Source organism: Schistocerca piceifrons, chromosome 5, assembly GCF_021461385.2.
Source record: "Schistocerca piceifrons isolate TAMUIC-IGC-003096 chromosome 5, iqSchPice1.1, whole genome shotgun sequence".
Classification (NCBI taxonomy): domain Eukaryota; kingdom Metazoa; phylum Arthropoda; class Insecta; order Orthoptera; family Acrididae; genus Schistocerca; species Schistocerca piceifrons.
Window position 1 is genome coordinate 505,810,519 of NC_060142.1, and position 25,745 is coordinate 505,836,263.

Below are 25,745 nucleotides of genomic sequence, written 5' to 3' on the forward strand. Positions count from 1 at the left end.
CGTTGCGGGTTGCATAAAAACAAAAGGTATGGGCTGCTAAAGTACTCTCTACATAGGGGGTAAAATATGCGTGTATAGAATTTAGAATGTTCAGAAGAAATAAAAAAGAAATAATGTTTTCACAGGTTACTGACGTCCTCTGGATTTCTTTTTGTGGGGAGAGGTGAAGCGTTTGGTGTATGTGACACCGATGCAGTCTGTAAACGAGCCGGTTGTTCATTTGGTTGACGTAGCCATTCTCTTGAAACACCTAGTTGTTTCGAGTCTCTTAGACAATCATTAGCACGCAGATGTCATTTCTGTATTGATGTAAACGGACATTTTCAGCAACATCTCTAAAATAGTATTTATAACACGGCAGCTTGAGCACCGTCTCTGGACATCACTGGCGTCAAAACTTCATGGACACCTGCTGCTCTTCAAAAATTCTTGTTGTATAAAAAAGTGTTTCTTTTTATCGCCTCTAATATTTTGTATACTTAGTTTTTTATGCCCTGTGTATATCCTACAAACACTGGCAATAGCCCTGTCATCTGTTACTCCAAGTCGTATTGTCACTGTTTACTCTTTGTAGTTGTTTTCAATCATCGTGTAACATATACAGTCGCGACACTGGAACTGATGTTTGTCATATGTTGTGACGGCAGCGGGGCAAGCGCCAACAAGCCACAAGACTCAGTACGATGTTTGATGAAAGGGAAAAGTATCTGTTTGAATCCATTTATAGAACGGTCTTTATAAAAGGAAGCGCATGTAACGCAATAAATAACAAAAACGAGACACCACATTTGTCATTCTTAGATTTAAAAGAAAATGGTTCAAATGGCTCTGAGCACTGTGGGATTAAACTTCTGAGGTCATCAGTCCCCTAGAACTTAGAACTACTTAAACCTAACTAACCTAAGGACACCACACACATCCATGCCCGAGGAAGAATTCGAACCTCCGACCGTAGTGGTCGCGCGGTTCCAGACTGAAGCGCCTACAACCGCTCGACCACACCGGCTGGCATTCTTAGAGTACCGATGTATGGAACGCCACACTGCAGCACTATTTATTGGCGAGTCTCTTGTAATGTGCAGTCATTCGGTGACTATTGTTTCTCTTCGGAGTAAGAAATTGTTATTAAATTACGGAACAGAGGATCTTTCGCAGAAAGATGTCATACATCTACACAATAACGCAGAATTTTGTTCGCTTCACTTGGGCAGACAGGAAAACTTACATTATTTAACGTACGAAATAAGTGACCTCACTTTTCGCTGTGGAGAAAACTACACACAGTCGTGGTAACAAAACGTGAGTGACTATGAAACTCTTTCCGTACACAGAAAAATCTAATTCTGCAATCGTCACTACATTAGAACCACAAACGTTAGAACCTTCAAGACAGACATATTTAGGATATGAAGAAATTAGATTAAATAAAGCTGTTCGTGTATTATAGTAGTGTGTATAGTAGAAAATCGAATTACGTTTAAGACTTTATAAATCATTAGACTCTGTGCAAAATTATTATGTAATAAGCACAGTACCTATCATAGTCTATCATAATAAGAACAGACAACAAATGTCATAGATGGTTTGCTCATTTGGGCTGCTAATTTATGAGCATTCATTTAATTTATTTCTCTTGCTACAAATTACAAGGGTCCGCTCTGCTTGTCAATATGCAATACGGGGAATTATTAATGTAATACATACGTTTATGTTAACTGTAATGTAAGGTATGCAGCATAAAGTTTGAATCACACTTCAACCTTTAACTGAAACGATCTCATACCACGCAATGTATCACGAAAACTGTATTATTGGCGATGGGAGTTCTAGTGCCTGTAAAGTAGTACATATCGCCATTCAAGAGCTTTTGCTCTGTCTACATTTATTTCACGATCATTCATGTGCGTTATTTTACTATCTCTTACGACGCAAAAATATACCGACTAATGCGTAAATTATGTACAAAAACGTTTAAAAAGAAAGATAACTCCTAAAAGATTTCTCCTACATCGCGTGAAACACCTCGATAGCTGCTCGGTCAGCACAGCGGATTGCTAACTGAAAAGACCCGTGTTCGTTTCCCGGCAAAGCCGTGAATTTTTGTCCGCTCGGGGACTGTGTTGTGTTACCTAATAAAATGAAACACCTGCAGCCATCGTTCTTAATGCTCTTTTTTATACTGAAACTAGTTTCGGTGGCTCAGCACACCATCTTTAGGGCGTTAGCTGACGCTGAGGGGGTGAACTCCGATCGTATAAACGATCTCATTAGTGGCCAACATCTATGAGCTGGTTCCGAAAAATACTGTAACAACAGTGTTGTTTCTGATGGTTGCAGACACAGCAACGCTGTTACAGTGCCCTACGAAGCCAGTTCTTAGATGTTGGCCACTGATGGGATCGTGTATACGATTTGAGTCCAAAACTCTCAGCGTCAGCTAAGGCCTGAGTCACCGAAACCGGTTCCACTGTGATAAAATAACATCAAAACGACTACGTCAGATGTTTCATTTTATTACGTAAGTGAACAGCCGAATTCCCACGGACCATCGGTCACAAAGATCACATACAAAAACTTGAGTGTTGTGTTGTCCTTACGTTCGCCTCGTCATAATTGACATTCCACTACTGAGATGGCTGTGAGGGCACGTAATGATAGCCAATAAATTGAAAAACAAAAGAACTTAAGATAAAAGTGGTTCTTTAGACGTTCTAGAGTTGCTCCCAGTGCCCGTTGTTCAAATGAATGTGAATTCCTGAGAGACCAAACTGCTGAGGTCATCGGTCCCTAGACTTAGACACCACTTAAAACTAACTTAAACTAATTTACGTTAAGGACAACACACACACCCATGCCCGAGGGAGGACTCGAACCTCCGGCGGGAGGGGCCGCGCAATCCGTGACATGGCGCCTCAAACCGCGCGGCCACTCTCTGCGGCAGTGCCAGTTGGTAACAACTTTCGCAGCAGTGAGTATCGCGATGGAGACTGTGGTCTTAACATTGAGCGGGCGTTATCTCCACTGTAGTCTTTCCGTCTGACAATCTCTCAGCAAGTTCGTAGATAGCTTACCGATTACAGAAGTTCAGATTATACTAGTTTTTGTGTTAGCAGAAGAGCCAACACCGTGTTACGAGTAGAGGCCGAAATGCACGCGTTTTAGCTCACGCAGGCTGGCGTGAGAATGGAAGAACTATACTGACGTGAGGTCTGGAACATGACAAGGAATGAGAATTCAGAAAGCGGACGTAATTAGTTTGATACTTAACTTTAATCCATTAATGATGAACGTCGCTCTTGACGGTACATGATTCACAATATTATCTATTCAGAATACATTCTGGAAGACAGTAATTATAGTAACTGAATATGGCGCCTTGCTAGGTCGTAGCAAATGACGTAGCTGAAGGCTATGCTAAAGTGTCGTCTCAGCAAATGAGAGCGTATGTGGACAGTGAACCATCGCCAGCAAAGTCGGCTGTACAACTGGGGCGAGTGCTAGGGAGTCTCTCTAGACTAGACCTGTCGTGTGGCGGCGCTCGGTCTGCAATCACTGATAGTGGCGACACGCGGGTCCGACGTATACTAACGGACCGCGGCCGATTTAAAGGCTACCACCTAGCAAGTGTGGTGTCTGACGGTGACACCACACTAGTGTTTGTAAGAAGTGAAACAACCAGAAGGAATGGTCTGAAACACACCACGATAAGAGGACACGTAGAACAGCGGAATCATAATAAGTGGTTTTAATGGCAGAGATGTGGCTTGCAAGTAGGCCTAACAGCACCCTCTTTGTGTGAATGGACAGGATAGTGTTCAGCAACGCTCAGTCTGTGCGGAGCCGTCATACGAAGTGGAAATGTGTTACCAAGTGCCACTATGCCTCGTCGACATCACAGGTTAGAATATCGGCATGTGAGTGCGTTCGAACGAGGCAGAATAATTTGGCTCCGGGAAGCGTGTCTGCCTCTCCATGACATTGCGGCTCATACAGGGCAACAGTGAGACGTATGTGGAACCAGTAGAGAGAAGAGGGCCGTGCACAGCACAGACAGGGTACTGGAAGACATAATGTGATCACAGCGCGAAATGGCCGCCATTTGTCCTCTTGGTAGTAACGGAAATGCTTCGTCCATAGTGTTGGAGACAATTTGGAGCACTGCAACAGGTGTGGACATTTCAGCGTCGAAGGTCCGACGCTGTCTTCTCCATTGATCAGAACCGACCAATGCTACAGACTACTGCAATGAACACGTGAACGCCGACACTGGCGTGCGGAGTAATATTTTCGGGCGAGTTCCGCTTCCACTTGTTCCTGCAGTGGTGGCCTCATACGCTTTCGACGCCGCCGTGGTGGACGCAGTCGCGCAGAGTGTGCTGGTGAGTGACGAAGCGGATGAGCGCCAAGTGTTATTGTTTGGGGCACCATTGCCTACAACATGTGATCTCTTCTCGAATGTCTTGAGGGTAAACCGAACACTGCCGCTACATCAAGGAGGTTGGGCACTGCCCAACCTGCAGGCCTTTCCACATGCCACATTTCAACATGACAACGCCCGGCCACATGTGGCGAGGAATGTACAAGTCTTCTTCGAAGAACGACGGATATCATTGTTCCCTGGCCTGCCCGTTCGCCTGACATGTCGCCAATCGAACATATCTCGGATATGGTCGGTCGACAACATCACCCAGGTTCTACTACAGCCACTGTTTATGCTTGGTGGACGCTACCGCAATCCATGTGGCAATGTATTGTCCAGCAGCATATGCAGATTTTTTTAATCCTGTGCGACGATGTCTAGCGTCTCTGATTGCAGCATGTGGTGTCGCTACTCATGAATTTCCATAGCCACAGTGCATATATTGGTCTGTAAACATAATAATTTGTCTCTTGTCACGTCCCTAATCGGTGGAATAAATTTCATTGTCGTCACATCTCCCGGTCGTGATGTTTTACTTTTTCCAAACAGTACTGTTCTCGGCCCAGGGTTAGAAACCCGTCACCGCTTAAATTTTCATTAATAATCAGTATCGGAAGCCGAAGACTTCCGGCATAAGAAGTTACCCTCATTCTGCTAATGGTCTTGCCACGGAGGGCGGAGGAACGGACAGATATTCAGGGCTCTCTCTTGTCCTTGGGATGGGAAATTGCTCCTAAAGGTGGATGAATCAGCTGTGATCAACGACATGAAGAAACAGAAGGCAATGGAAACCACTGCATTAAAGGCACATAACGTCCATTCACAGCACATGTGGGCTCTAATTGAAAAAGTGGTGATCTCTCTATTGGCAAAAAGTTCCGGAATAGTCCCTCATTCGGATCTCGGGGAAGTGACTGCCAAGGGGGAGGTGACCGTGAGGAAAAGATTGAATAACCAGCGAAAGGATAAGGTTCTACGAGTCGGGGTGTGGAATGTCAGAAGTTTTAACTAGTTGGGGAAGCTAGAAAATCAGAAAAGTGATACGCAAAGGGTCAGTCTAGATATAGTAGAGGTCAGTGAAGTGAAATGGAAAGAAGACAATATCAACAGCAGCAGAAAATGGTGTAGCGGGAAAAGAATTCGTTATGAATAGGAAGGTAGGGCAGAGAGTGTGTTACTGTGAACAATTCAGTGATAAGGTTGTTCTTCTCAGAACCACCATTAAACCAACACTGACAACGATAGTTCAGGTATACATGGCGAGATCACAAGTCGAAGATGAAGAGACAGAGAAAGTATACAAGGATATTGGAAGGGTAATACTGTAAGTAAAATGAGATGAAATCTAATAGTCATGGGAAACTGGAATGCAGTTATAGGGGAAGGGGTAGAAAAAATGTTACAGGAGAATATGGATTTTGTATGAGAATGAGAGAGGAGAAAGACTAACTGAATTTTGTAATAAATACTGCAAGATTTCAATAATATTACATTGTGGTCAGATAGATTCCGAAATCAGGTACTGGATTGAAAGGTGTACCCAGGAGCAGATATAAACTCAGATCACAGTTCAGCAGTGATGTACAGTTGGCTGAAGTTTAAGAGATTATTCAGGGAGAATTAGTAAGCAGAGAAGTGGAACACGGAAGTACTATGGAATCACGAGGTACGCTTGAAGTTGTCCAAGGCTATACATACAGCAATAACGAATAGCTCGGAGGGCAGTGCAGTTGAAGAGTGGATGTTTCTAAAAAGGGCAATCACAGAAGTTGGAGAAAATAATATATGTACAACGAAGGTAACTGTGAAGAAATCATGGGTAACAGAAGAAATACTTTAGTTGATCCAAGACAGAAGGAAGTACAGAACTGTTCAGCGATATTCAGGTACCCAGAAATACAAGTCAGTGAGGAATGAAATAAATAGGAAGTGCAGGGAAGCTAAGACGAAATGGCTGGACAAAAAATGTGATGAAATTGAAAGAGAAATGATCGTCGGAAGGACTGACCCAACATATAAGAAAGTGAAAATAATATTCAGTGATATTATAAGCCAGGGCGGTAACATTAAGAATGTAACGGGAATTCCACTGTTAAATGCAGAAGCGAGAGCGGATTGGTGGAAAGAGTGCACTGAAGACCGCTGTGAGAGGGAAGGTTTGCCTGATGTGATTCAAAAGAGATAGGTGATCCAGTATTAGAATCAACATTTAAGAGAGTTTTGGAGGACTTAAGATCAAATAAGGTAGAAGGGATAGATAATATACCCTCAGAATTTCTAAAATCAATGGAGGAACTGGAAACAAAACGACTATTCACGTTGGTGTGTAGAATGTATGAATCTGGCGACAAACCATCTGACTTTCGGAAAAATATCATCCATACAATTCAGAAGATTGCAAGGGCTGACAAGTTCGAGAATTTTCGCACAGTCAGATTAACAGCTCATGCATCCAAGTTGCTGACAAGAATAATATACAGAAAATTGGAAAATAAAACTGAGGATGCGCTAGATGACGATTGTAAGTAGGCTGTTTAGGTTTTCTTATTGGTAACGCCACGTAGCGCTCTGTGTGAAAATCACTGGCTATGCTGTGTGCAGTCTGTGGCTAGTTTGCATTGTTGTCTGCCATTGTAGTGTTGGGCAGCGGCAGCTGGATGTGACACAGCGCGTAGCATTGCGCAGTTGGAGGTGAGCCGCCAGCAGTGGTGGATGTGGGGAGAGAGATGGCGGAGTTTTGAAATTTGTCATGAACTACTATATATATATATATATATATATATATATATATATATATATATATATATATATATATATATGATGATATTAAGGTAAATACAGTGTTTGTTCTCTATTAAAATCTTTCATTTGCTAACTATGCCTATCAGTAGTTAGTGCCTTACTTAGTTTGAATCTTTTATTTAGCTGGCAGTAGTGACGCTCGCTGTATTGCAGTAGTTCGAGTAACGAAGATTTTTGTGAGGTAAGTGATTTGTGAAACGTATAGGTTAATATTGGACAGGGCCATTCTTTTGTAGGGATTTTTGAAAGTCAGATTGCGTTGCGCTAAAAATATTGTATGTCAGTTTAAGCACAGTCATGTATAAATTGTTCAAAGAGGACGTTTCATATGGCGACCCTGCCAGGATTCGAACCTGGAATGTTATACTCAAAAATAATTTGCATTTATAATATGTTATTTTCTTTGTAAAGATGTTTAGACATTATTTATTCTGTTTTGTTTTAATGCTCATGTGTGAAGTTGATGTTTCAAAAGTTATTCTGATCTTTTATGTATTTACTTATGTCATAATTCCTGTAACACTGATGTATATGTTTATTTCTATTCTTTTGTAAAGCCCCTATTACTACAAATGTTATCTGTATTATTATGTTTTTAATGATGTGTTTTGTACCTTTGTTATTGTATTCTTATGTTATAAAATTGTAATTGACACCAGGTCATCAAATTAAGTAACTTGTAAGTTACATTTCACTACACACATTTCTGTTGGTCATAGTATATGCACAGTATGTGAGAAATTGGGACTGTTAGTGCTTGCACGTGTGTTAATAATTCAGCAAGGGACTGGATAACAGCATTGCTGGTTCTAAGTACATTAAAAAAAAATGGTGAGTGCACAAGTGGTGGTTCATGGACTTGCTATATTCTCTGCAAGACTCTTTGATGGTGATTGTGTACCTGCACAGTCGCAACAGATGGCTGCTGGCCGTCTCTACAAGGACTACAGTGGGTCTACACCTTTGCTGACTCACCAGTACCATTATTTCTACAAGGACTGCAGTGGGTCTGCACCTCTGGTGACCCACCAATACCGTAATCTCTACCAGGACTACAGTGGTCGGCTCTGTGATGACCTACCTACCAATATTCTTCAAAACTTCGACTGACTCTGCTGTGGCTTTGCTCTGCTGTCTTTCCGTTGGAAGGACAACACTACTTCTTCAAGACTGCATGGAAATCCACTACTTCTGTGTGCAATTTCTTTTACTAATGAGACTTTGTGAAAAAAAACTGTAATTACTATTATGATGAATGATCAGGACTGTCTTTATGCACTGTGACAAACTTTTAGCTTTTGACCAACATTGTATCAATAAGTGTGTGCATTTGATTTCTTTGTTATTGTAATTATGAAAAATTTTTTCAAATCATTAGTGGCCACTGCCCAAAACAGTTTGTAAAATTTTTTATGGGGAGCATGGGGGCTATGTAAGTAGGCTGTTTAGGTTTTCTTATTGGTAACGCCACGTAGCGCTCTGTGTGAAAATCACTCGCTGTGCTGTGTGCAGTCTGTGGCTAGTTTGCATTGTTGTCTGCCATTGTAGTGTTGGGCAGCGGCAGCTTGATGTGAACAGCGCGTAGCGTTGCGCAGTTGGAGGTGAGCCGCCAGCAGTGGTGGATGTGGGGAGAGAGATGGCGGAGTTTTGAAATTTGTCATGAACTGCTATATATATATATATATATATATATATATATATATATATATATATATATATATATATGATATTAAGGTAAATACATTGTTTGTTCTCTATTAATATCTTTCATTTGCTAACTGTCCCTATCAGTAGTTAGTGCCTTCCATAGTTTGAATCTTTTATTTAGCTGGCAGTAGTGGCGCTCGCTGTATTGCAGTAGTTCGAGTAACCAAGATTTTTGTGAGGTAAGCGATTTGTGAAATGCATAGGTTAATATTAGACAGGGCCATTCTTTTATAGGGATTTTTGAAAGTCAGATTGCGTTGCGCTAAAAATATTGTATGTCAGTTTAAGCACAGTCATGTATAAATTGTTCAAAGGGGACGTTTCACCATCAGCTTGCCTTTCGGAAAGGTAAAGGCACCAGATAGACAATCCTTACCTTGCGGCTGATAACTGAGCAACACTAAAGAAAAATAAAGACACGAGACACGTCCACAGGATTTGTCGGCCTGGAAAAAGCGTTCGACAATGTAAAATGGTGCAAGATGTTCGAAATCCTGAGAAAAATAGGGGTAAGCGGAAGGGAGAGGCGGGTAATATGCAATATGTGCAAGAGCCAAGAGGGAATAATAAGAGTGGACGACCAAGAACAAAGAGCTCGGATTAAAAAGGGTGTAAGACAGGGACGTAGTCTTTCGCCCCTACTATTCAACCTGTACATCGCAGAAGCAATGATGGAAAAAAAGAATTGTTCAGGACTGGAACTGAAATTGAAGGTGAAAGGATATCAATGATACGATTGGTTGATGACATTACTATCCTAAAAGTGAAGAAGAATTACATGATCTGCTGAATGGAATGAATAGTCGAAGGAGTACAGAATATGGATTGAGAGTAAATCTAAGAAAGACGAAAGTAATGAGAATTAGCAGAAATGAGAACAACGAGAAACTTAACTTCAGGATTGACGGTCACGAAATAAATGAAGTTAAGGAATTATGCTACCTAGGCAGCAAAATAACCAGTGGTGGGTGGAGCAGGGAGGTCATCAAAAGCAGACTAGCAGTGGCAAAACAGGCGTTCCTGGCCAAGAGAAGTCTACTAATATCAAACATAGGGCTTAATTTGGGGAAGAAATTACTGAGAATGTGCGTTTGGAGGACAGCGTTGTATGTTAGTGAAACTTAGACTATGGGAAAACCGGAACAGAAGAGACTCGAAGCGTTTGAGATGTGGTGCTGCAGACGAATGTTGAAAATTAGGTTGACTGATAAGATAAGGAATAAGGAGGTTCTGTGCAGAATCGGAGAGGAAAGGATATGTGGAAAATACTGAAAAGGAGAAGGGACAGGATGATGGACATCTGTTAAGTCATGAGGGAATGACTTCCATGCTACTAGAGGGAGGCGTAGAGGGCAAAAACTGTAGAGGAAGATAGAGATTGGAATACGTCAAGCAAATAATTGAGAACGTAGGCTGCAAGTGCTACCCTGAGGTGAAGAGGTTGGTACAGGACGGGAATTCGTGGCGGACCACATGAAACTAAAAAAAAAAAAGAAAACTAAAAAAAAGTGTGCATACATGGGTGTCAGTTACCAGGTGTACCGGTATGAAATGAGCGTTTTTTGGTGAAAATGAAACACTAATTTTGAATTGAAAAATAAAAACCTTTTATTCAAATTACTGACCATTACTTTCTATACATTTTGACCACCTTTCTGGCAATTTGTGGACACTACGCCAATAGAAATGTTCGTCTTTTGAAGCACACCAATCAGACACCCAATTTTCGACTTCTTCGTAGGAATCGAAGTGTTCCTCAGCCAATGCGTGTCCCATTGATGAAAACAAATGGTAGTCGGAAGGGGCCCAGTCTGGTGAATACGGCGGGTGGGGTAGCAGCTCCCAGTCAAGTGTTTTGATTGTATCCTGAAGCAGTTTTGCTTTGTGTGCAGGTGTATTGTCGTGTAAAAAAACTACTTTGCCATGTCTTCTGGCCCATTCAGGTCTTTTTTCGATCAATGCAGTGTTCATATTGATCATTTGTTGTCTGTAGTGATTAGTATTCACAGTTTCACTGGGTTTTGGAAGCTCATGATACACCACACCTTTCTGATCCCACCAAACACAGAGCATTGTCTTCTTGCCGTATCGATCTGGTTTTGCAGTCGATGTTGATGGTTGTCCCGAATTAACCCATGATTTTTCCCGTTTATGATTCTTAAAATAAATCCATTTTTCATCGCCAGTAACAATTCGATGCAAAATTGATTTTCTTTCATGTCTTTCATGCAAAATTTGACAAATGGTTTTTCGGTTTTCCATCTGTCTTTCATTTAGTTCATGTGGCACCCATTTTACAGACTTTTGGATCATTCCCATAGCTTTGAAACGGTCACAAATTATTTGTTGTGCAACACTGCTGCCATTTGATTCTGACTCAAAGTATCATCTACATCCAATATTGCTTGCAATTCGGCGTCTTCGAACTTTTTTGGTGGTCTTCCACGTTCTTCATTTCTTACATCAAAATCATTATTTCTGAACCGTTGAAACCATCTTTTGCATGTTGCTTCTGATAGAGCATGATCACCATGTGCCTCGACAAGCATTCGATGCGACTCTGCAGCCCTTTTTTTCAAATGAAAACAAAAAATTTATGCTTTCCGCAAATCATCACTTTCTGGTACAAAATTCGACATTGTTAACACGATGAAAACATATGATGTTGTTTGTTCCATGCCTTGATGTATACTAAATATCTTTGACAGATGTCATACCAAACAAACAAAAAAAAAGTTAAGGCTCGTTCACAACAAATGTTCCCTATCGACACATTTCATACCGGTTCACCTGGTAACAGTTGATCTTGTATATGTTACATAATACTTCAATAAATGCAGTTACTGTCATGTCTTTTCACAGTTCTTTCCTTCGCTATAAATTATTGGCATTACAAGGGTCTTTATGGACACCGCAACGCTAAAGACAGACCCTCACAATCCAACACTTTGGCAGATATCTAAAGCCATTAGCCACCTCAGACTACTTCCCCACTGTGCCTAAACCTCACCAACCACAGAGCTCTTCACATCGGTACGACAGATCCGCGGATTTCCCTAGTATCTTTTTTCCTATGTTTCTGCAGTTTAAGAGACACGTTATGGAGGGAGTTGACCGCATCCACGCCCAGAGGCGAACCTATCGATGAGACGGGACGCCGTTGTCTGGTGATTACTGACGCCAAGTGGCGACGGCGGGGCAGCGTGACGCGCCAGCGTGAATACTTAAAGCTCATCCCGTTAGGAACGCCGACAATTAAGCGCACGCACGCAGTAATCAAGTGGCGAGATGCAATCAGCGCGTGCTCATGGTGTATTTAGGGGGGTGCTAGAGGGAGGGGGTGGCTGCAACGGAAATTACAGTTCGCCCGCGGGAAGCAGTCATTTCGCGGGTCTGACGTAGACGGCCACGCACCAGTGGCCCGTCCGCACGGTCGTGCATATTACAATCAACCCCACTGGCTAGACTGTGCTTGTTAGGGACGTCGTGTTCCGCCACACGAGAAACAATCTGCTAACGACGCCTTGACGAGCAACAGGTTCAGAATCAATATTAGATCGATGCGTACGAGCCCAAAGTTACCATGGACTAACACTCGAACAAAAGCCAGACTGGGACTCTCAACTATAATCATTAAACGAAAGGCCACAATAGACTTAAACTGTACACGGCGTGGAGGAAGCGCAATGCGGCGCTGCCGATAGCCCCCGCGTACAAGCACATACTGCTGGGATAAACATGAAACAGGAAAAGCGGCCAAAGATCATTAACCAACAGTTGCAGAATAATACACTACTGGCGATTAAAATTGCTACATTACGAAGGTGACGTGCTACAGACGCGAAATTTAACCGACAGGAAGACGATGCTGTGATATGCAAATGATCTTTTCAGAGCATTCACACAAGGCTGGCGCCGGTGGCGACACCTACAACGTGCTGACATGAGGAAAGTTTGCAACCGATTTCTCAGACACAAACAGCAGTTGACCGGCGTTGCCTGGTGAAACGTTGTTGTGATGCCTCCTGTAAGAAGGAGAAATGCGTACCATCACGTTTCCGACTTTGATAAAGGTCGAGTTGTAGCCTATCGCGAATGCGGTTTGTTGTTGTTGATGTGGTCTTCACTCCAGAGACTGGTTTGATGCAGTTCTCCATGCTACTCTATCCTGTGCAAACTTCTTCATCTCCCAGTACCTACCGCAACCTACATCCTTCTGAATCTGCTTAGTGTATTCATCTCTTGGTCTCCCTCTACGATTTTTTCCCCTCCACGCTGCCCTCCAATACTGAATTGGTGAGCCCTTGATGCCTCAGACCATGTCCTACCAACCGATCTCTTACAGAATTACAATGTCATCGGCTAACCTCAAAGTTTTTATTTCTTCTCCATGGATTTTAATACCTACTCAGAATTTTTCTTTTGTTTCCTTCACTGCCTGCTCAATATACAGATTGAATAGCATCGGGGAGAGGCTACAACCTTGTCTCACTCCCTTCCCAACCACTGCTTCCCTTTCATGTCACTCGACTCTTATAACTGCCATCTGCTTTCTATACAAATTGTAAATAGCCTTTCGCTCCCTGTATTTTACCCCTGCCATCTTTAGAATTTGAAAGAGAGTATTCCCGTCAACATTGTCAAAAGCTTTCTCTAAGTCTACAAATGCTAGAAACGTAGGCTGGCCTTTCCTTAATCTATTTTCTAAGATAAGTCGTGAGGTCAGTATTGCCTCACGTGTTCCAACATTTCTACGGAATCCAAACTGATCCTCCCAAAGGTCGGCTTCTACTAGTTTTTCCATTCGTCTGTAAAGAATTCGCGTTAGCATTTTGCAGCTGTGACTTATTAAACTGATAGTTCGGTAATTTTCACATCTGTCAACACCTGCTCTCTTTGGGATTGGAATTATTATATTGTTCTTAAAATCTGAGGGTATTTTGCCTGTTTCATACATCTTGCTCACCAGATGGTAGATTTTTGTCATGACTGGCTCTCCAAAGGCCGTCAGTAGTTCTAATGGAATGTTGTCTACTCCGGGGCCCTTGTTTCGACTCAGGTCTTTCAGTGCTCTGTCAAACTCTTCACGCAGTATCATATCTCCCATTTCATCTTCATCTGCATCCTCTTCCATTTCCATAATATTGTCCTCAAGTACATCGCCCTTGTATAGACCCTCTATACACTCCTTCCACCTTTCTGCTTTCCCTTCTTTGCTTAGAACTGGGTTTCCATCGGAGCTCTTGATGTTCATGCTAGTGGTTCTCTTATCTCCAAAGGTCTCTTTAATTTTCCTGTAGGTAGTATCTATCTTACCCCTACTGAGATAAGCTTCTACATCCTTACGTTTGTCCTCTAGCCATCCCTGTTCAGCCATTTTGCACTTCCTGTCGATCTCATTTCTGAGACGTCTGAATTCCTTTTTGCGTGCTTCATTTACTGCATTTTTATATTTTCTCCTTTCATCAATTAAATTCAATATCTCTTCTGTTACCCAAGGATTTCTATTAGCCCTCGTCTTTTTACCTACTTGATCCTCTGCTGCCTTCACTACTTCATCCGTCAAAGCTACCCATTCTTCTTCTACTGTATTTCTTTCCCCCATTCCTGTCAATTGTTCCCTTATGCACTTCCTGAAACTCTGTACAACCTCTGGTTTAGTCAGTTTATCCAGGTCCCATCTCCTTGAATTCCCACCTTTTTGCAGTTTCTTCAGTTTTAATCTACAGTTCATAACCAATAGATTGTGGTCAGAGTCCACATCTGCCCCTGGAAATGTCTTACAATTTAAAACCTGGTTCATAAATCTCTGTCTTACCATTATGTAATCTATCTGAAACCTGTCAGTTTATCGTATCAAAAATGGTTGGTTCAAATGGGTCTGAGCACTATGGGACTTAACTGCTGTGGTCCCCTAGAACTTAGAAGTACTTAAACCTAACTAACCTAAGGACATCACACACATTCGTGCCCGAGGCAGGATTCGAACCTGCGACCGTAGCGGTCACGCGGTTCCAGACTGTAGCGCCTAGAACCGCTCGGCCACCCCAGCCGGCGTTTATCGAATCGCGACATTTCTGCTCGCGTTGGTCGAGATCCAATGTCTGTTAGCACAATATGGAATCGGTAGGTTCAGGAGGGTAATACGGAACGCCGTGCTGGATCCCAACGACCTCGTATCACTAGCAGTCGAGATGACAGGCATCTTAGCCGCATGGCTGTATCGGATCGTGCAGCCACTTCTTGATCCCTGAGTCAACAGATGGGGACGTTTGCAAGACAGCAACCATCTGCACGAACAGTTCGACGACGTTTGCAGCAGCATGGACTATCAGCTTGGAGACCATGACTGCGTTTACCCTTGACACTGCATCACAGACAGGAGCGCCTGCGATGGTGTACTGAACGACGAATCTGGGTGCACGAATGGCAAAACGTCATTTTTTCGGATGAATCCTGGTACTGTTTACAGCATCATGATGGTCGCATCCGTGTTTGGCGACATCGCGGTGAACGCACATTGGAAGCGTGTATTCGTCATCGCCATACTGGCGTATCACCCTGCGCGGCGTGATGGTATGGGGTGCCATTGGTTACACGTCTCGGTCGCCTCTTGTTCGCATTGATGGCACTTCGAACAGTGGACGTTACATTTCAGATGTGTTACGACCCGTGGCTCTACCCTTCATTCGATCCCTGCGAAACCCTAAATTTCAGCAGGATAATGCACGACCGTATGTTGCAGGTCCTTTATGGATACAGAAAATGTTCGACTGCTGCCGTGGCCAGCACATTCTCCAAATCTCTCACCAATTGAAAACGTCTGGTCAATGGTGGCCGAACAACTGGCTCGTCACAATACGCCAGTCACTACTCTTGAGGAACTGTGGTATCGTGTTGAAGCTGCATGGTACCTGTACACGCCATCCAAGCTCTGTTTGACCCAATGGCCAGGCGTATCAAGGCCGTTATTATGGCCAGAGTTGGTTGTTCTGGGTACTGATTTCTCAGGATCTATGTACCCAAATTGCGTGAAAATGTAATCACATGTCAGTTCTAATATAATATATTTTTCCAATGAATACCCGTTTGTCATTTGCATTTCTTGTTGGCATAGCAATTTTAATGGCCAATAGTGTGTTAGGTCGGGACATAAGTTCGTAGTGTCTTCGTTTTGCACGTTCGTATTCGGGTTGATATAGGTTGACTTATTGAATGAGATTTTTAAATTGTAGTGTTCGCTGTTCACTGTTGCTGTTTGAGTTTACATACTGTCATTTTCTCATTCGGAGATAGTGACTGGAGATGTGGACGCTAGAAAATGAAATGCCAAGTGGAGAAATCGAAACATTTCCGAAATATTCTTCTGTTTGTGTTCAGTAGAGTAGTGACAGCAGTTGAGGCAGCGAGAAACGTTTTCGCCATGTATGAGAATAATGCCATTGGACAGAGCACGATAAGAAAACGGTTTTTTCGTTTTAAAGAGAATCGTTTTGACGTTAGTGACTCTCTACATACAGGAAGTCCTTCGAGGTTTGATGATCGTTTAAACGTATTATCCACAATGACTGCCGTCAGTGAACTCAAGAAATGGCAAACCTAATGAACTGTGATAATTTCAACATCGTGCGACATTTGCATGCAAAGGGGAAGGTCCAGAAATCGATAGCATGGGAACCACATCCTCTAAGCTAAACTCAAAAATCAACGGGTGGCCATATGTGCCTCTCTGCTTACTCGTCATAGATCGGCTCGTGAGCAACACCGACCATCCCCAAGCTCTATCGTTAGTACTGAGGAGAAATGGTGTCTTTATGCTAACATAAGGAAAAGGAAGGAATGGTTGAGCCCAAACAAAGTAGCAAATTCCCGTACAAAGAACTGCGCGCGTCCCCAAAAGATAATGTTCTGCATCTGGTGGACAGCGACTCTGTTGTCTGCTACGAATTGCTTCCCCGAGGTGTAACCATCACTGCTGATATGTTCAGTCCAAGAACAGCGACCGGGAAGACTGGGTGAAGTAATGCTACTCCTCGATAATGGCTTTCCACATTCTGCTAGATTGCCAAACAACACAATAAAGGAGTCGGTTGGGAAGTCATTCCGCATCCATCTTATTCACCTGACCTTGACCCCTCAGATTTTCATCTTGCCCGCTCTCTATCGAAATACCTTCAAGGAACTTCCTTTCCGGATGAAAATGCGCTCCGAACATGGCTCGTAGGGTTCTTAGCCTCAAAACCATTGTGATTTCTACAATCGCGATATCGAAATGTTACGCCAGCGTGGCAGACTGTTGTAAATAGTGTAGGAGAATGTATTATAGATACTAAAGTGTCTGTTATATTAATCTGTTGTGTTTATTAAACTTGTAGGAAAGCGCTAGAAACTTATGCTCCATCCCAATACTTAGCAACACTGCACTGCTATCCCCCTGGGTGGCAGATATCTTGTCAATAGGAATAAGTAAGTGTTTTCAATGTGTAATGCTATTATTATCAGCACACTTACTTAGTTAAAAGATTCATGGACATATCGATGCTTTATGGTGATATAAACCGTATACAAACGGTGAATACACCAAAATTTGGTATTTTGTTTTTAATGTTTTATTATCCGATTACGTAAATTTTATTGTTATGCTATTTCCATTCTTAACATGTTTTTTACGGTGTTACTAAGAAACTCTGTACGTCGGTGGCATTTTTATTATTTCTGTCCGCAATCTGCGTCTAATTAAAGCTTAGCATTGACCTTTATTTTTAATATTTGACACACCTATTTGAAGAGCGAGCGTGATAACTGCATGCCAGTCTACAAAATGTAAGGTTGCATTTAATACCACACGTTAGCCGTTGTAGAGAGGTAATGTTTCTCACATTAATAGTTTAATTGTACGGGATGATGCTTGTCGACGTTTAAAAAACCCCGAAACGACATAGATGACGCTGAGACAGGTGATTTAATACGAGACACATGGTGTCACAAAAGTGGATGACAAATGTTCTACATCTACATCTACATTGATACTCCGCAAGCCACCCAACGGTGTGTGGCGGAGGGCACTTTACGTGCCACTGTCATTACCTCCCTTTCCTGTTCCAGTCGCGTATGGTTCGCGGGAAGAACGACTGTCTGAAAGCCTCCGTGCGCGCTCTAATCTCTCTAATTTTACATTCGTGATCTCCTCGGGAAGTATAAGTAGGGGGAAGCAATATATTCGATACCTCATCCAGAAACGCACCCTCTCGAAACCTGGCGAGCAAGCTACACCGCGATGCAGAGCGCCTCTCTCGCAGAGTCTGCCACTTGAGTTTATTAAACATCTCCGTAACGCTATCACGGTTACCAAATAACCCAGTGACGAAACGCGCCGCTCTTCTTTGGATCTTCTCTATCTCCTCCGTCAACCCGACCTGGTACGGATCCCACACTGATGAGCAATACTCAAGTATAGGTCGAACGAGTGTTTTGTAAGCCACCTCCTTTGTTGATGGACTACATTTTCTAAGCACTCTCCCAATGAATCTCAACCTGGTGCCCGCTTTACCAACAATTAGTTTTATATGATCATTCCACTTCAAATCGTTCCGTACGCATACTCCCAGATATTTTACAGAAGTAACTGCTACCAGTGTTTGTTCCGCTATCATATAATCATACAATAAAGGATCCTTCTTTCTATGTATTCGCAATACATTACTTTTGTCTATGTTAAGGGTCAGTTGCCACTCCCTGCACCAAGTGCCTATCCGCTGCAGATCTTCCTGTATTTCGCTACAATTTTCTAATGCAGCAACTTCTCTGTATACTACAGCATCATCCGCGAAAAGCCGCATGGAACTTCCGACACTATCTACTAAGTCATTTATATATATTGTGAAAAGCAATGGTCCCATAACACTCCCCTGTGGCACGCCAGAGGTTACTTTAATGTCTGTAGACGTCTCTCCATTGATAACAACATGCTGTGTTCTGTTTGCTAAAAACTCTTCAATCCAGCCACACAGCTGGTCTGATATTCCGTAGGCTCTTACTTTGTTTATCAGGCGACAGTGCGGAACTGTATCGAACGCCTTCCGGAAGTCAAGAAAAATAGCATCTACCTGGGAGCCTGTATCTAATATTTTCTGGGTCTCGTGAACAAATAAGGCGAGTTTGGTCTCACACGATCGCTGTTTCCGGAATCCATGTTGATTCCTACATAGTAGATTCTGGGTTTCCAGAAATGACATGATACGCGAGCAAAAAACATGTTCTAAAATTCTACAAGAGATCGACGTAAGAGATATAGGTCTATAGTTCTGCGCATCTGCTCGACGACCCTTCTTGAAGACTGGGACTATCTGTGCTCTTTTCCAATCATTTGGAACCCTCCGTTCCTCTAGAGACTTGCGGTACACGGCTGTTAGAAGGGGGGCAAGTTCTTTCGCGTACTCTGTGTAGAATCGAATTGGTATCCCGTCAGGTCCAGTGGACTTTCCTCTATTGAGTGATTCCAGTTGCTTTTCTATTCCTTGGACACTTATTTCGATGTCAGCCATTTTTTCGTTTGTGCGAGGATTTAGAGAAGGAACTGCAGTGCGGTCTTCCTCTGTGAAACAGCTTTGGAAAAAGGTGTTTAGTATTTCAGCTTTACGCGTGTCATCCTCTGTTTCAATGCCATCATCATCCCGTAGTGTCTGGATATGCTGTTTCGAGCCACTTACTGATTTAACGTACGACCAGAACTTCCTAGGATTTTCTGTCAAGTCGGTACATAGAATTTTACGTGACGTCACCAGATGAAGTACCTCGCTGCAAGTGCTGCGGTTGTGCCTGTTGGTCTGTCGCACCTGATCATACGTACATATATTCACGTCGGCGTAGCTCTGGGCCCCCGGCACCTGTACAACACAATACACTCACGTTTGCATGCTTGCATTCAACATTATGGTGGTTACACCGGGTACTAATGTAGCATTATTGTGAAATACTGTAATGGCTGTAATGGCTTAACTCGCGCTTAATCACTTAAATATGTTACCTAGATAGGTATATTCCCGAAATTTCATTGCCATAAATTAATTTTTTTTGGTATTGTGATTTTTTCGTCAGTATACTTTATCTAGATTTTCGACAGGACCCCATAGCACCATGATTCTGGATTCCAAAGTACATACATCAAACATCATGAAGGGTCACATCACGTTTTACTCTTAAAAATCTATTTTTATGTATTTCTAACTTCTGTTCAAAGGATGAAGAACAACAATGTAGGTGGTGCCAGCCTGCCCCTGGTCCGTCATATAGACTATCAGTGTTATCTGCGCGTCATGGTTGTGGAGCTGTACAGAGCCAGCCTGCTAAAATACGATGGCCATTCAATATGTAATGCAACACCTTCAGGATTCCAATAGACCGTATTATTCCCCTCTCTTTCGGCTACAAATCCTATTTTTCAACGTAGTCTCCATTCAATGAGACGGCCCTACGCAACCTTACTGGGAGGGCCTGTACTGCCGCACCATTCTACTGGTCGACGTCGAAGTCAATGTCTTGCTGCATCAATAACCTCCCCCTCATCCACTTACTGCTTCCCGTAGAGTGCATCCTTCATTGGACCGAACGGTTGGAACGTGCGAGATCCGGGCTGTATGGTGATAAGAAAGAACAACCCAATGAAGTTTTGTGAGCTCCTCTTGTGTGCGCAGCCTTGTGTGACGCCTTGCGCTGTCATGGAGAAAGAGAAGTTCGTTTGCATGCTGTATCATCTAGAATGAGTGTCCGCACGTTCCAACATGGCAGGAGCCACAGCTGTGTGCGGGAGAGAGACAGGTTTGCGCAACCTTATTGCGGTTATGACAGACATCTTGACGAACGAATCACCGTGCTTTTGTTCACTGCCAGGCCTCCGTAGACATTCTCCAAGTGCCTATGTATATCTGTGATACTCTGATTTTCCGCCGAAAGAACAGCTCTGCTTCTACTAACGTACCTCCGCTACACACGCCATTTTGAAGGTTACGTATAGTGCAGCCACCTATCGCAACTACATGAAGCTATAGGGGCTGAGGCGGCAATATTCCACGATGTTCCACAACAAATTCCGCTTTTTCCCAACCGAAACTGACCGAGAAAAAGTGTTATGCATTACTTATTGAACGCCCTTCGTATTACCGTCGCAAGACTGCACTAGAGCCTGTGGAAGGGAGATAGGACAAATTATGTGTTTCTATTTCATTTAAGTTCCTTTACTCCTTGTTCTATGTGCAGTTATAGTTGGGTAATTTGACGGTTAGTTCAGAATTAACGCACCATGGCAGCAGAGGAAGGAAAAGGGCCAGGCTGGCACGTCGTTTGATTTTTCAACATTTTAACGAAAACTTCTCCCCACCCTCCGACAGAGAACGTCACTCTGGATAAGCAGAGAGGTGGATACGTCAGGGAGACGGTAAAACGACGAAACGCAAACGAGGGAATCATTAGCATGTTTGAACTTTAACGAAATCCGAAAAATAACGTCACTTGGGACGTGCAGAGAGGTGCATTGAGTGAGGGACATGGCGAAACGCCAAACCTCAAACGAGAGAACCATTGGCGTGACAGATAAAGGCGTAGTCTTATACGAACCGTGATTGGAGTTTTTCGAAGGTAATGGATCCTTCCCTCTATACATGTGACAGAGCGCCGTTTTGGAGCCAAAGAGGACAACCAGGTGGTGAAAGAGAGGAATGCCGCCTCACGCAAGAAAGCTAACGAGATTCTTCCCCCCTTTCTTTGGATGCGGGAGCTGTGCTTGCGAGACAGCGGGGATGGAGACTACTGAGTGAGGGATAGTTTCAGAAACGGATGGAAAAAACTTCCACAGAAAGGAGAGAGTTCGACTGATCATTTTCAAATTAAACCTATTTTTGTTTCCCCACTCTCCCATGGACAGCAAGACACAGGGGAATGAAAGACATTAGCCGCGAGTGAGCATTGATGTATACCAATGTGGCAAGTCGAAAACTTGTACGGGACCTGGATTCGAACCCAAATCTCCCGCTTACTTGGCACATACGTTGACCACTACTTTATCCGGACACAGTCGTCAACACAACCGCCCGGACTACCCGAGCACACCTTCCGTCAGACCCAAATTTTCAACTTATTCCAGACACTACTGATGTGGCCCTTGCTCATTAGCCTCATTACTCGCGGCATATCGCCGATTGCTGTAAGAGTTCTAGCTTGGTGCGTATCTGTACTGAAGGGATTATTAGCTGTCATAAAACTAAAACTGAACTCCGGCCGAAAAGGCCATGAAGGCCCAACGATACATACCTGCCACCGTGTCATCCTCAGCCAACAGGCGTCACTGGATGGGCATGTGGTCAGCATACCGCTCTCCTGGCCGTATGTCAGTTTACGAGACCGGAGACGCTACTTGTCCATCAAGTAACTCCTCACAAGGGCTGAGTGCGCCCCGCTTGCCAACAGCGCTCGGCAGACCGGATGGTCACCCATCGAAGTGCCAGCTTAAATGGTTCAAATGGCTCTGAGCACTGTGGGACTTAACATCTGAGGTCATCAGTCCCCTTTAACTTAGAACTATTTAAACCTAACTAACCTGAGGACATCACACACATCCATGCCCGTGGCAGGATTCGAACCTGCGACCGTAGCGGTCGCGCGGTGCCAGACTGTGGCGCCTAGAACCGCTCGGCCACTCCGGCCGGCGAAGTGCTAACCCAGCCCGACAGCGCTTTACTTCGGTGATCTGACGTGAACCGGAGTTACCAATGCGGCAAGGCCGTTCGCTATTAGCCGTCATTGCCTCAGTTATATACGTGATGTCCGCTCTTTCAGACATGGCCGAATGAACAAACGTGCTTCTGAGTTTTTTTTTTCATTCTTTTCTTTCACGGGTCGACTACTTGACGGTCTCTATTTGCTGGAGGAGTGTGAGCAGACGCGGTTGCGGGAGAACTTCTGTCCGAGTTACATCATGATAGGTCGATGTTCTTCCGCGTTCGGTTATGGTTATTTGATGAAGTCAGGGAGGCTTTCGGTGTCGTTCTTACGACTCACAATGCCTTTGGATTTAACAAAAGTATCAGAGGGTTTGAGTTCCACGCCAGGCTGTACTTCTCACTCACTTTATCACCTGTATTTGTAATAGTGGACGGTACTTAGCAGAGAAGCATGTTTCTTAGGTATACCTGCAAGGAATGGGAAGGAATGGGAGAGAGTAATATTTGTTCCCTCTCATCAGCAACAATTTCCTTAATTTATTATCCAACTGAATGCATTTCCGGTGTATTTACAGAATCGTTATATTTGGGAGATCATTCCATGCTTTTTAACGTATTGGTAATTATTCGTTGTTTGTGAACAATATCTTGGTCTTCTACATGCGTGTTCAAGTAATTAACCGCATCATAAGAAGTAAACATCAAACGTCGTTTCCGTTGCGCGACATTAGTTTTTTACTAAGTTGTTGTTGTGGTCTTCAGTCCTGAGACTGGTTTGATGCAGCTCTCCATGCTACCCTATCCTGTGCAAGCTTCTTCATCTCCCAGTACTTACTACAACCTACATCCCTCTGAATCTGCTTAGTGTATTCATCTCTTGGTCTCCCTCTACGATTTTTAGCCTCCACAGTGCCCTCCAATGCTAAATTTGTGATCCCTTGATGCCTCAGAACATGCCCTACCAACCGGTCCTCTCTTCTTGTCAAGTTGTGCCACAAAATCCTCTTCTCCCCTATTCTATTCAATAACTCCTCATTAGTTATGTGATCTACCCATCTAATCTTCAGAATTCTTCTGTAGCACCACATTTCGAAACCTTCTATTCTCTTCTTGTCCAAACTATTTATCGTCCATGTTTCACTTCCATACATGGCTTCACACCATACAAATACTTTCAGAAACGACTTCCTGACACTTAAATCTATACTCGATGTTAACAAATTCCTCTTCTTCGCTTTCCTTGCCATTGTCAGTCTACATTTTATATCCTCTCTACTTCGAATATCATCAGTTATTTTGCTCCCCGAATAGAAAAACTAATTTACTACTTTAAGTGTCTCATTTCCTCAACTAATTCCCTCAGCATCATTCGACTTAATTCGACTACATTCCATTATCCTCGTTTTGCTTTTGTTGATGTTCATCTTATATCCTCCTTTCAAGACACTGTCCATTCCGTTCAACTGCTCTTCCAGGTCGTTTGCTGTCTCTGACAGAATTACAATGTCATCGGCAAACCTCAAAGTTTTTATTTGTTCTGCATGGATTTTAATACCTACTCCGAATTTTTCTTTTGTTTCCTTTACTGCTTGATCAATATACAGATTGAATAAGATCGGAGAGAGGCTACAGACCTGTCTCACTTCCTTCCCCACCACTGCTTCCCTTTCATGCCCCTCGACTCTTATAACTGCCATCTGGTTTCTGTACAAATTGTAAATAGCCTTTCGCTCCCTGTATTTTATCCCTGCCATCTTTAGAATTTGAGAGAGAGTATTCCAGTCAACATTGTCAAAAGCTTTCTCTAAGTCTACAAATGCTAGAAACGTAGGTTTGCCTTTCCTTAATCTTTCTTCTAAGATAAGTCGTAAGGTCAGTATTGCCTCTCGTGTTCCAACATTTCTACGCAATCTAAACTGATCTACCCAGAGGTCGGCTTCTACCAGTTTTTCCATTATTCTGTAAAGAATTCGCGTTCGTATTTTACAGCTGTGACTTATTAAACTGATAGTTCGGTAATTTTCACATCTGACAACACCTGCCTTCTTTGGGATTGGAATTATTATATTCTTCTTGAAGTCCGAGGGTATTTAGCCTGTCTCATACATCTTGCTCACCAGATGGTAGAGTTTTGTCATGACTGGCTCTCCAAATGCCGTCAGTAGTTCTAATGGAATGTTGTCTACTCCTTGGGCCTTGTTTCGACTCCGGTCTTTCAGTGCTCTGTCAAACTCTTCACGCAGTATTGTATCTCCCATTTCATCTTCATCTACATCCTCTTCCATTTCCATAATATTGTCCTCAAGTACATTGCTCTTGTATAGACCCTCTATATACTCCTTCCAACTTTCTGCTTTCCCTTCTTTGCTTAGAACTTGGTTTCCATCGGAGCTCTTGATATCATACAAGTGGTTCTCTTTTCTCCAAAGGTCTCTTTAATGTTCCTATAGGGAGTATCTATCTTACCCCTACTGAGATAAGCCTCTACATCATTACATTTGTCCTCTAGCCATCCCTGCTTAGCCATTTTGCGCTTCCTGTCGATCTCATTTTTGACACGTTTGTTTTCCTTTTTGCGTGCTTCATTTACTGCATTTTTATATTTTCTCCTTTCTTCAATTAAATTCAATATTTCTTCTGTTACCCAAGGATTTCTACTAGCCCTCGTCTTTTTACCTACTTGATCCTCTGCTGCCTTCACTACTTCATCCCTCAAAGCTACCCATTCTTCTTCTACTGTATTTCTTTCCCCCATTCCTGTCAATTGTTCCCTTATGCTCTCCCTGAATCTCTGTACAACCTCTGGTTTAGTCAGTTTATCAAGGTCCCATCTCCTTAATTTCCCACCTTTTTGCAGTTTCTTCAGTTTTAATCTACAGTTCATAACCAATAGATTGTGGTCAGAGTCCACATATGCCCCTGGAAATGTCTTAAAATTTAAAACCTGGTTCCTAAATCTCTGTCTTACCATTATACATATAATCTATCTGATACCTTTTAGTATCTCCAGGGTTCTTCCATGTATACAACCTTCTTTCATTATTCTTGAACCAAGTGTTAGCTATGATTAATTTATGCTCTGTGCAAAATTCTACCAGACG